General features: G+C 37.4%; 1 long non-coding RNA gene across 1 annotated transcript in view; it reads right to left on the reverse strand.

Annotated features, from left to right (window-relative positions):
- Positions 1–4834: 4834 nt before the first annotated feature.
- LOC112136533 overlaps positions 4835–11657 on the reverse strand; it is a 10487-nt gene continuing 3664 nt past the window's right edge. Inside the window, exons 2-4 of the long non-coding RNA XR_002917372.1 lie at positions 9305–9488; positions 9112–9175; positions 4835–4885 (exon numbers count right to left, since the gene is read on the reverse strand). This is a non-coding gene — a long non-coding RNA (uncharacterized LOC112136533). The remainder of the gene's footprint in view (positions 4886–9111; positions 9176–9304; positions 9489–11657) is intronic.

Below are 11657 nucleotides of genomic sequence, written 5' to 3' on the forward strand. Positions count from 1 at the left end.
TACCCAAATCGGGCTCGGGAGCCAACACCTGCTGCATCTTTGCTGAGGTGGTGGCTGCTTCCTCATGGAGATCTTCACCCCCCCCTCACAATAACATAAATGTTGATCAGATTACGCTGGTATTAAAAATGAACGTCAGATTCTCCTCCTCTCCTCCTTTTCTTCTTCTTTTTTCTCCGACGGCTCATTAAAACAAATAATGAAGATTTTACAGGCCTGGCAGTGCCGACCAATTTCCTTTATTATTCTCTAATCCTTGATGAAGAGTTTCATTTACATGAGGAGAAAACATGCGTTTCAATGCCTACAGAGTTAATTCATTCCCTTGTAATGCAATAGTTAGTTTTAATTGCTTTTTAATGTAGTCGCTTGGCTGTATTATTGCGGAAAACAAACTTTGTGTTGTTTGGAGCTGCGGCTGTATTTGCACGTTAATAAAAGGATGTTTGAACTCACAGCTTGCTGTCAGATCAAGACGGAGACGTGTGCTGTGAGCGTTGGCACCGCCGCCCGTGAACTGTGACACCTAAATCAACAACTCGCAGAAGGACTTTGCCCCAAAATTCATTTGTCAATAGAGCGAGTCAATACTGGCTGATCTGCGCGCAGCTCCAGAGCCGTCTGTCTTCCCGCCGACACACACAGGACGCGGTCTGGCTCGACGTCTGGCCGTCAACCGCATCGTGTGTGCGTCTGCCGTGGGAACGCACGGATGCGGCTCGGCGCTCGTCCGCCGCCCTCTTTGTTTCTCTGAAGGAAACCCAACACGACACAAATGGAGTCCAAATTCAGTCTTCAGGAGTCGGGTCCGGACTGATTGAATCACGCTAAGTGGTGGGGAGTCACCGAGCGCCGGTTCCACTCTGACGGCTTTCATTTCAGCGCCAAACGTTTAAGTTTGGGGGAAATTTTCAATAAACTGTGAGGAAATCTTTACAATCTTCTGAAAAATTAAAGGAATGAACTTGTTCAATGTCAAGACGACCGCGACAGCAAACATTGGATCCTGACGTCCATCAGGCAAAGTTACAATCTCTAAAGTAACTTTAACAAAAACAAAATATTGTAATTTTACGGTAAACAACTGGCAGCTGATGTTGTCAGAATTTTACTGTGAAAACTTCAGTAACGCTTTTTATCATATTGGATTAAAATATTATCTATTATTAAATATATATGTTATACATTTCTTGTTGAAAATCCTAATTCTACTGAAGGAACATCGGGTTGATCCCATAAGTCTATAAGATGAACAAAGATGTTAATTCATTTTTACAGTAAAAAAAAAAAAAAAGACAGCTTTAGGTTGCCGTGATTTTACCGCAATAACAATAGTTTTAAACATTTATGACTTTAAGGAAGTCATCAGATAATTAAACTTTTATTTGTTCATGACTTTTGTTAACTGTCGTGATTTTATAGTTTTTTCCGGTATAAATTAGATATTTTTTACTGTCCTAATCGAGGTTTTTTAGGGGTTGATCCAATTCAATCATTTGATTTTGAGTTCCTGCCGATACCGAATCCTGATCCGAAACTTTTGTAACACGTTTTAAAAATCAAATTCAGCTTTTTCACTATTTTTATGCCATTATTTTATCATTTAAGACTCAGAGAACTTCTGTGAAGTTGCTTCAACAAGTAAAAAAGTGCAACTATTTCCTAAAAAAACAAAAAACTTCTTTATTTATTTATTTTTGTATTTATTTAATGAAAATTAGTCATGTGATTAAGTTTAGTGATTTAGCTTCAATATCTTTAGAAGTATTGGACACTTTTAATCAAACGTGATTCATATCCTGATTTCAAATTCTTCAAAATGAATGATGGACGCTCTCAGCGGTACTTCTGTCTGCGTGACCCAGTTTGATCATTTGCTGTCCCGCACTAGTCCAAGGAGGGAAAAATAAGAATAAAATAAAAACAGCTTGCTATGCTACCCACTCTTAACGTTAAAAAAAAAGACTGGATGTAACGTATTTAAAAAAGAAACGGTTTGTTGGCGTTTGACTGGTGATCTTCAGCCAACACATTGATTGGTGTTTGAGATTTCAGCACAGATCTCAGATGAGCTTCACAAACATTTTACACAGATGACAAGAAATCGACTGTAAAAAAATGTATTTTCTTATTTCATTGTATTGTTTTTATGTTCCAATTTCTAAAAACTTTACTTTTTTAGGATTACAGGTGTTTTAGGGGGAGTAAAAGTCCTCACTACTCATTTTCTGTATGTTTCTCAGACAAACATTTATCTCTTTTACAACTCTCAAAGTTCAAACCTTCATTTAAAAAGAAGTCCAGTTTTACAGAATGAAAACAGATCTGATGTGATCAGAAAGTCGTAGATTTAGGTCTGCAGGAGATCCAGCATGGAGGAGATTGATTGAGAAGGTCTCCAGCCAATCAGAACAATAGTTAATACTAAAAATAAATAAATGCAAAATTGCACAAAAAACATCTGAGACTGTAAAAAGTGAACAGCAGTCTGGTGATGATAAACTGTATTTATGAAGCAGTTTCTCCCTCCATGAATCCCCAAAGTCCTCATTGGTCCCATTCGCCCAAACACACTCAGGAAGGTCGGATGTAGTCTTTTGTTTGACCAACAGGTCGGCAGGACGGACTTTTCTTACTCGATAAACGTTTCTGGAGACTCTCCACTTTCAGAATCAAACTCTAAACATGAACGTGTGTCCGACTGGATTGGAGCTAAAAACTAAAACTCTTCCTCTCTGAGTTTGACTTCTGAAACGTTTTCTCCGACTCATTGAAGTAATCCGATTACCATCAGTTTTCTGGAGACTCTGGTTTCATGAATGTGAGCAGGAAACCTGGTTTCTTGGGGAGGATTCGGTCACGGCAGAAGGACATGGACATACGGAAGAAAAGCATGAGAAGAGGAGATGTCTTAGAGGACCAGGAAGGCGACGCCTGGTTCCTGCTCTGCATGTCTGTGGTTTTCATTGAAGCTTCCGATTTAAAGACTTTCATCTCCTCTCCTGACTCTGGTTGTCCCGTTGTTGGCTGCTATCAAGAAGTTTCTCTTTCTTGGAGTCGGCCTGTGAACGTCTGAAACTGTAACAATGATGTGATGAAACTGCTTGGGTCCAAAACTTGAACGTAAACCACAAGGGAAGAACCGCGGTCCTAGTCTTTCCTTGTTTCAATAAGAAAACACCTGCAGCAGGTGAGGCAGGACAGGAACCTTCTTGGACTTTGTTCTGAGATGGACCACAAGTTGGGAAATAGGAAATATTCATTTCACTTCGTTTCCTTTTCTTCTCTGTATCTGAAAACTCTCCTTCTTTCAGGGGGAGATCAGGATTTTCTGAAGTTTTTCAGAGTGAATTATATGTATTTTTAACAACAAGCTAGCTGTTTTGGCTAACGTGTTTTTATTATTTTTAGTGTTTTTGGCTAATTGGGTGTTTAGCTAACATTTTAACTGACTATCAGCTTCAGCGTTTTCAACTATTAGCCTCAGTGATTTGAGCCTCAGCGTTTTTAGCTATCCATTTCAGCATCCTTAGCCATCAGCACTAGCATCTTTAGTTTACTTTTAGTGTTTTTGATATATGTTTATCCTGTTCGACCTAAGGTGTGTTTTGGATTTTGGCTCCTCAATGATTCAGTTTGACATCCCTGACCTTTAAAACACTAAAAAACAAATTATTTATGAAATATGAGTTATTTTTGTGGACAGTTTTAATACCCGGAAGTAAAACGACTTGATCTCTGAGGCTCCGCCTTTCACTCCTTGTCGGCTCCGCCCATTTCACGTAATAGTCCAATAGTAATAGTGTTGTCTGTATCTATTATGGTCGAAGTGTCATTTCTTCCTACTTCCTAATCAATATATTTAATGCTTTTTCCTGGTAAAAATAATGAACCATTCTTTAAAATGTTTACGTTTTTAGCCTTTAAAACGAATTAAATGGCAAATTAACCAAAAATGTTACATGCTGTTAAAATATTAGCTTAACTTCAGCTTAAAATATATCAGTAGATGCCAAATTAGCAAAAAAAAGAAAAACGTTAGCATGTTGCTAAAATATTAGCTAAGCTCAAAATTATCCTTAGAAACCTCTTTAGTATTCATGTCCTGAATGTGTTTTTCAACGAATTTAAAGAATTTTGTGAAAGAAAATTCAGTAAAACCTTAAACTGCATAAAAGACGTGAATGGTAAAAGTACAAGCATGAATGTCCTGAATGTGCTGAATGTTTTTGAGACCAAAACTCATTAAATTAAAGCGGGCTTGAGTTTTTTACGTGCCAAAAAACGTGCAGAATCTGACAAGAGAAACAGGATGACTACAGTGTGAATAAAGCTTTAACTGACATCAAAGTTCAGAAATGGTATTTATTAGGTAAGAAAAACTGACTTTTTGTGATGTTAAATGTTATTTATGGATATTTTTTGTTAAAAAAGTTTGAATCTGATGTAGAAAAAGTGGACAAACTGTGAATACGAACCGTAAAGTGTGTTTTTGTTTTTCACTTGGTGAAGTTTTGGACTCCCAGCAGCATTTTTATTCTTTTTTGTCTCTTTATGAATTTACTGGCACCAAATCAAGAGTCAGATTAAAAAAACACAAAGATGTGCAGAATGTTTGGAGCACCCACCACCACACCGTTCACATTTCAGACAATAAATCATTAGTAACAACCGTGGCATCTCCTTCCTCTCATCTCCTCCGCGCCCCCACCCTCTTAATGCCAACCACAGCAAGATGGGAAGATTCCATCCAACTCTCCAGATCCGGCATGTTGTTTCTCCCAGAGGGGAAAAATTAATTCCTCCTCCTCCTCCTCAGCATCCTCCTCCTCCTCCCTTTCCTCCGCCAAGGTGCAGTGTGCTCCTTCTCCTTTTCTCTGCTCGTCTGAAAGAATACAAGAGAATGAGAACCTCTCCTGAGGGGATCCAGCTTATATACTATTTCATCCGCATTTAAATCCTCTGATAAATGCCGACGTGAATGCCTTAGCGGGGAACTTGCAAAATAAAGAGAGATTATTTTCTGGAGATACTAATATTAGTCTTTTGGCATGGAGTGGAGTGAATACGACACCGAGCGTGGGGAAGTCTATTGATGCTGATATTTAATCTACTGTAAGCGTCGCCGCTCATTGTCGAGGAGTGGAAGAAAGGAAGAGGAATACGGCTTGTTTTTATTTACGTACCTGTGAGAATGGAGATTCATTCAAATAGATGACTTATCAGTCCAGAACAGAACCTCCCTCTTCCCACAGGCGACGCAGAGGCAGATAAACAAGTTAAGGCCGCTTTACCCTGACGGGGAGCCCGATCTGGTTTCTCTGCGTCCACAACTTTTAACGAGTTCAACCCTTCAAGTTTCAGGAGTCCTCCTCAGCTGGGCCCGTTCCCATGTTTCCGTTACGTTCCTTTCAGGATCCGGCGGGCCGTGCTCGCCCCCCGAATGAAAAGGAACGCTCTTAATCTCCCGAACTGATGCTGGGAGTGCAGATCCAATCCAATTACAGGCGGTGTGGACCTTCAGTCGCTTGGAGGAAAGACGCTGATGGTTATCTGCCTTCATTCGTCCTTCTTCAGTCAGGGAGGTCAGCGGGTCATCGGACCTCCTCCCGTCAGGATTATGAGGCGAAAAACGGGATCATCTAATAATTATCATGTTTTAGATCTTTAACTTATTTGTCGTTTGACTGGAAATGGATACGTTTGAGGAGGAAGTGCTGAGTCGGATCAGATCCTGGTGATCCGGACCGCTCAGGAGTTTTATGGAGGAAGATCTGGAAGGAACAGCACTCCAGATGATGTTTTCACTCAAAACTTTCCTTCTATTGTCTAATCAAAGGATTGAAATCAAAATGTTTGAATTTGCCTAAAAAGAATTCATTTTTAATAAAAACCTAAAAAATGTAGCCAGAAACTCCCAAACTTTTCAAGAAGCTTGAATCAGAAAACTTGCATTTCCTGTGGAGATGAATCTAAATGATGAAGCAGAAAAATGTGACGAAACTGCAGAAACTTAAAAGAAAGGATCAAAATGTTAAAAAAAGAAAATGTGCGTTAATACATTCACATTATGTAGTTATAAACTAATATCCTTCAGTTTGTAGAGATTCATCTTCAACAGGGGAATGAACTGTTTGAAATTCTTGCCCTACAAAACACCTTAACGTGTTTAACGGATCAGTGACGCGTAAACTTTAAATATTACATTTTATACTTATTTTTAGGTTTAATTAAATGCTTAAAAACAATGGTAAGAAATATATTAAAAAATGTATTACTTCATCTGTAATGAATCATTAAATTTGAAAAAAAAAATCCAGAATTGCAACAAATAATTTTTATACAAATGATTACAAAACAATAAAATGTTTTCTTTACCGTTTTATTTAACCAGATAAACTCCCTGAAACATCTGGATTTTTATTTTTATTTTTTCTAAAAAGCAAAGAGAGATTATTTACATTAATATTGTGTTTAAAGTTCTTTACATTTTCACTCTGAACATCTATTTTCAAATCGTTCCCAGTTGTCTTTTAATTGTTTTGCCATTTTTAGCCAAAATCAAAAAAGCTGCTGATTTCTAGGAGATCCCCGCCCCCTTTCCCCTCTCCGATCCTGAGAGTTCTCTGTTTACACACTCACCTAATCCTACTGATGCCCCAAAAATGATCAACACATATATACATATATATATATATCAGTTTAGATCCAGATTCCAGCTCAGAGGAGGAAAACAAAGACGTTCATGGATCCATTTGTGGATGATCAGAAGGGGGCGGAGCCAGAGCTTATTTTCTGCCAAAATTTTACAGTATTTTTTCATCTGCTCCTGATTCAGACTGATTTGAATAAAGAAATATTCAGAAATGCAATTTTAAGCTTAGTTTTCTTTATATGTGCCCTCCATCATCAGAAAAATGCAGCAAAAACACATTAAAAACACAATTATGTTGGAGAAAAAGGAGTTTTTTTAAGAAGTTGTCGAAGAGTTCCTCCTTCTGTCGTATGTCACTTAGATGTTACCAACTCACGACTACTTGAAAACACATAAACCGCATGAGTAAGTTGTGTAGCTCAAAGAAGTGACCACAAAACCACAACGTTAGTGTCCAGTATCAGTCCCTCCTTCATGGTCAGATTCTCATTTTTGTCTCCAAACGTTCAGTTTGGTCACAAACATCAGAGTTTTCTCACATTTCTCAAAGTTTGAGACAATTGTGTTCATATTTAAAGAGAACTTTTGGTGCCAAGTCAAACTGTGGTGACACCGAAGCCTTTTATAGATCAGACCTTTAATAATAATTCCTACTTGTATCTGATTAGATGATTATAATTCTCTTTTTCCTGAACAAACTTCTGTTAAATCATTTTTGTCTAAATCTCTGCAGCAAAGCTTTGAACTGGAGTCTGTAAATAGTTCCTCTTTATGTCGGCTTCCAGTTAAATTCTGATTACATTTTTAATTGTAGTTTGTGGAGACAAACTCAGACGTTCATTACTGACCTTTTCACCAAAACCTTTTTATATCTGGACGGTCAGTCGCTCCTCGTCTTTGGAATCGCCGACGTTTGTGGCTGCGTCAGATCAGCTCGGTTTTGTAGATTTTAGTGAAATGGATTAACTTTGGTTTTGGCTTTTAGTGGGTTCACTCGGTCTTGGATGTTTTAATTTGTCTGTTTTTTAAACATTCTGTTATTCTGTAAAAAGTGTTAAATAAATAACACATTACAACCTAATTTTACTAACTTAGAAAGTCTTTTGAAATGAGAACTTTTACAAACACTCTTCCCAAAATGCAGCAGTTAATCCAACTGGAGCAGCTTCAAATGAAAGTGAGATGTTTATTCTAATCAATAATAACATGTCCATCAGTTTATGTGACTATTACATTGATTATTAGAGAAGAATAGCTGTAATTTTGACTGAAAATGCATTTTTCTGGGCGCTCAGAGGTTCCAGTTTTTGTCTCCAGTTTACTTTTATTTATGTCACAAACTTTTCACAAATGTAACCAAAATATTTCTCACTTTCTGACACTTTCTTAGATTTATTTTTACTAATTTACATAAAAATGAAGAAAAAAACCCCACAAGAATAGACAGTAAAAAATGTCATTTTGATTTGTCTAATAAAGAAATAAAAATGGAACGGAAATCAAATTTCACAAATATGAATAGTCGGCATCAAAATACAAAGAAAGTTTAAGAAAACTGATTTTTTGCAAACATAAAATGAGACAAGTACATTTGGTACGAAAGTTTACGCTCAAATTTAGCCCACAAGCCCACAAATGTTCAATAAAATATAGATTTACGATTATATTGACATTAAGATAAAGTCGAAATGATGGAAATTAAACCCATCTGCTTTTAAAGGTACCAATATATTAAAACATCTTTATTTCTTCTTTTTCTGCTTAACTTTTGTTTCTGTGTTTATTAAAATCTTTGACAACTTTTCATTTTATCGAACGTTTTTTTAATCGCCGTTTGTCATTGTTTGAGATCGTTCTTTTAAATAAAGCTTGAAACGCGTGTTTGAATGCTGACACAAACTCCTGACATCTTTAATCCTCGCTCTGGAGAGCACGGCTATTCAAACTAATCTACGATTACAAAATATTTCAAACTCAACCCGAGATTATTCAAATCCCCCGCGGTGTAATCGCGCCCGCTCGCCGCCGTGTAATCTCGACCCGCGACTTCCTTCTTCCTGCGTATCAGCAGAGCTTTTTTTAGTGAGAAACTTAAGACGGCGCTGCTTATTTTGTATCATTAAAATATTAATCGCAGATTAAGCTCCTTAATACCCCACGGATTGCCATTTTAGAAAACAAATACAATGCCTCCCCCGCTCCTTTCTGTGCAGAAACCTCCTGGCATCTCAGAATCAGCCGCATGTTTGTGCGCCGAAGAAAGACAGAAAGAAAGACAGGAAAGGATAGAACTGTAATCCCCATCAATGCACTTTGCAAACCACCTTCTTGCTAAAATGTGTGACTAATGGGCACAAATCTGCAGCTTTAGAAGCTGTCAGCAAAGACTGTTGTTCCAGCATTCACGCACAAACCTAATAAACCCTTCGCTGTTTGTTTTTCTGCAGCAAACGTACCTTCAGGTCTTCTTCTCCTTTCAGGCCTCTATCTGTGGTTCTTTGGTTCCTCCTCCTGCCTGGTCTGTGTGCCGTAATGACATTAAAACACCAACACTTAAAGGGCTTTTGATGCCAGCCGCTTTGTCTCTTCTGAAGGCTTCCAAAAGGAGGCTTTCATTTTGTTGTGGGATTTAATGCTAGTGTGTGTTACCTGATAACACCGAGGCAGAGCGGGAAGCGGGAAGGCGCCGGCACTGGCGGCGTTTCAGCCACGCTGACCACCAATGGGATTGCGGCTTGACGCCGGCCATCTATGCTGGTTCAGAACGGCCAGATTACGGAGGAACTTCATCCTCAGACGGGCGCCGTGTGCAGCTGTATTTACACGGAGATAACTGGAGAAGAAACGGCGAGATGAGAGAGAAACGTCTTTCCACGCTTCTCCTCATCATAAATCAGCTCTGAGTCCTCAACGTTTCTGAAGATAAATTCAGGTTTTGTCCTCGACATTCACATTTGATTCAACTTCAAGACCCATTCTGATGGATGTTTTTAGCCGGTTCTCGTGGCATTTTTCTGATGATAGAGGACATATATTTAGATAATTAAGCTCTAGGTCAAACTATTCACACGTTTGACTCACAATTTCCTTACTTTGACTTTACAAACTACTTTAGACTTTAGTAAATCACACAAAAATACGGTTTCTTTTCATGGAATCTCAGCAAGAATAGGTGGTTAAAAAGTTTTATACGTCTGATCCAAAAAAATAAAAAAGGAACAGAAATAAAATCTCATAAATATGAAAACATACAAAGTAAAACAAACTGAATTTTTGACTGGCGGTGTTTCAGGACCCCTGACCAGTTATGGACGTAATCGGTGGTACATTCAAATTTGATTCAACTTTGAAGACCAACTACAATAAAAACAAAAGTTGTTTTAACCTGTTCTTAAGGAGAGATTTTGAGAAAGTTTCTGAGCATTTCTTTGTTCAAACTGTTGTAAATCAAGAGCAGAAAACATGAAAAACATCATATCTGTCATGTAAAAACTAGAATCACAGCTCCACCCCCCATTCTGATCATCCACCTGCAGACGAGTAGATCCATGAACGTCTTTGTTCTCCTGGTCTGAGCTGGAATCAGAATTGTTTGTCTGGATGGCTCTGATATTGTCCACCATTTTTGATGCACCGCTAATGTTAGCTTGGGGAGTTTGAGAAGCTACAAGCTAGCAGGAGAGCGTTTAATGCACGGGAGTCAAACTTAATCTCACAAGGGCCAAAATCCAAAACACACCTGAGGTCGAACAGGATAAACATTTATGGAACACTCTAAAACTATATCTTTAAACTTTAAAACCATAACTTTTGAATATAATTATAAACTAGATATAAAGCTAGTGTGAATGCTGTAAGATGAATTTGGCCGCTAAAGATGCTAGTGTTGATAGATGAAAACCCTGAAACTGATAGCCAGCTAAAATATTAGCCAAATGTCGAATTAGACAAAAAAAAAACAGCTAGCATGTAGCTGAAAAAATAGCTAAAATTCAAAACAGCCTAAAAAAAAATTAAAAAGAAAGTCTAAATTAGCCAAAACAGCTAGCATGTAGCTAAAATATTAACCTAAAATGTGGCTGAAATATTAGATAAACTCCAAAAAAGTAAAAAAAACAAACAAACAAAAAAGAAAACCTAAATTAGCCAAAACCGCCTGCATGTAGCTGAAATATTAGCTTAGCTTCATAATATCCTAAAAAAAATGGGAAAAAAACTTAATTAGCCAAAACCACTAACATGTAGCTGAAATATTAGCTAAACTCAAACAGCCCAAAAAGCTGAAAAAGCCTAAATTAGACAAAACACCTAGCATGTTGCTAAAATATTACCTAAACTCCAAATAGCCTAAAAATCTGTCTAATCTGATTCACAATAAAAAAAACCTGAAATGTTGCGGCTGATTTATGAAAAAAAAAAAAAAGTAATTCTACCGGCTCTGATCAGCTGATTGACGAAACAAAAAAAAAACAAAATTTTAGCAGCTCTGTTCAGCTGATTATTGGGGAAAAAACGGGTTTCCTTTTATTCTCAATCAAAAGCGTAAAAGCTGATGGATCTGAAAAGGTTTATAACTATCGTTTTCAAAGGGTTTCCTAAAGTTTCCGCTCACACAACCGGCTAAAGTTACGATTTCCGCTTCCGGCTACAGATCGATTCTGACGCCGTCTTGCGTGCGACCAAAGGTTTTCTCCAATTTTGCGTCTAAAAACATAAAATCTTCCATTAAATATTAATGCTCTAAATTATTTATCCTGACAAATATAAAATAAAATGGATAATAAAGCAGGTAAATAGTTGTTTACAGCTCTGCTAGTAGAAATGTTTACATCTGCATGAAAAAGTGAAGGAACTTGTACGTCTGGATGGTTTAACCTCCAGTGTGTAATTAATTCTCAAGTACAAATGAAATCCAAACAAAAAGTTCTTTCTTTTTCACAGCAGGTGAGATTTTTTTTGCATCTAAACTGATTTATGCCGCTGAATTTTTTTTTTTTTTTTT

The sequence above is a fragment of the Oryzias melastigma genome, linkage group LG16 (genome assembly GCF_002922805.2).
Source record: "Oryzias melastigma strain HK-1 linkage group LG16, ASM292280v2, whole genome shotgun sequence".
Taxonomy (NCBI): Eukaryota; Metazoa; Chordata; class Actinopteri; order Beloniformes; family Adrianichthyidae; genus Oryzias; species Oryzias melastigma.